The following is a 1,727-nucleotide window of genomic DNA, read 5'->3' as shown; positions in this document are numbered from 1 at the left end:
TGATGCAGTGACTGATGCTTTGTTGCAATTGAAATCAAAGATCTTTTCTTTGAATGGTTTGTAGAAGTTATCTGAGCATGCCTCCAAGTGTATTGGTGTACACAGGTATTATATATACAAATAAATTTATATCATGAAATTTCTTTCACTCTTTATTTGTTAGGGTAGAAGCTTTTTCACCCCTCCTCGTACAGCTTTCAAATGCAAACTCGCTGATCATCCCTCGTTATTCATTCCGCATCTCCTGATTGAACTTGACTACATTCCATTATTCTTGTCTTATGTTCATCTTAGAACTGCTCTTTAACACACTATCCATTCCACTGTCTGCCTCCTTAGCTGTGCCATTCGACTAACTGCAGCGATTTTTCCTCGGGGGGAGGGGGGACTGGTACAAAATGCAGTCAGTCTTGTGAGGAGCTGCTTGACCAAGTAGCAGTGGTTTCACAGTAAAAAAAATCCCAGGAGAGAGGTGTGCTGACCAGCTGCCCCTCCATGTTGCATCACATCACACCACACCACTGGCAGGGGGCAATATGTCGGTTGGTGGAATTTTAGCATTTTTAAAACAACCAACGGAAATTCCAGGTAGGAATGTCAAAAATTTCTGATTTTTATCCCTTCCATTCCATTCAACTTATCTTCCAAGACCCTTCCTGCCTCTGATATCAAGAGCTTTATTTCTTCCCTCTTCCTGTGTCTTATAAGAGTCCCGTTACTCACTCCAAACAACAAGAAAATATTGAAACGATGTAATATTTGTTTGTCAGAACTGTCTGAAGTGTAATGTTGGGATATGACACTGTAGGATAGAGTTCCAATGACATTTGTTGCATAACCTAGAAAACAGTATCAACATGATTTGAAGTATTTTGTGCTCAGCTCACCATCCAAATATATTTAGAAGTACAATTCATGTGGGCTCTAGGTCATATAGTTTCAGTTAATATCTTGACTTGCTGATGAAACAACATTGTAGCTTTTGATAAGCCCAATTCTCCAAATGTAATCAACAGCTAACACCACATTTCTAAAGCTTTGGCAACTGGCTAAAAAAGAGTCACTGATTTCAAAGTTGCAGAAGTATAAAAGCAAATTACAGTTCATGATATACACTGAGTTCACATTACTCAGTCCAACAGATAAAACTGCACTTGATGTCACATGGAACCAAGTCCAAGACAACTACTCTCATTCAGTACCCTCACTAAAACTATTGAGAAAGTTAACAACGATAGCACAACTCAACTCACGGGTGCAAAGCATCAAAGGTACATTTTTACAATATTAACTTCAGGAACTGTTCTCGTGGTTATGAAAAATTATAACAGTTTCTATTTGATACAGAAGTGCTATGAGGCATTTTCATAACCAAATAATTTGAAACACATGAAATTTATAATCTCAAACATCAAAGATACAGAAAGAAATTTCAAACAAAATATCAATCCAAAAGGCTTCCATTTTTGAACAGCAGATTTGCAATTATTGAAAAAACATAGCTGAAAATTTAATGGAATCAGATACTTTGTTGGCCAGAATATTTATCATAATCTACTATTGAACAGAAGTCTCTGTGAGACAGATTCATTAAAATCTTCAACTGTGTTGTCTGTAAACATGCTCTGAAGGATCATTTCAGGCTTATCTACATTGTGAGTGTATAGCAGCATGATAAGTTGCCTGTCAATTTGTCATACACCACAGTGACATCATTCAAACAGAGA

This window comes from Schistocerca gregaria, unplaced genomic scaffold, assembly GCF_023897955.1.
Source record: "Schistocerca gregaria isolate iqSchGreg1 unplaced genomic scaffold, iqSchGreg1.2 ptg000520l, whole genome shotgun sequence".
NCBI classification, from domain to species: domain Eukaryota; kingdom Metazoa; phylum Arthropoda; class Insecta; order Orthoptera; family Acrididae; genus Schistocerca; species Schistocerca gregaria.
Note: the sequence above shows the minus strand (reverse complement) of the source record.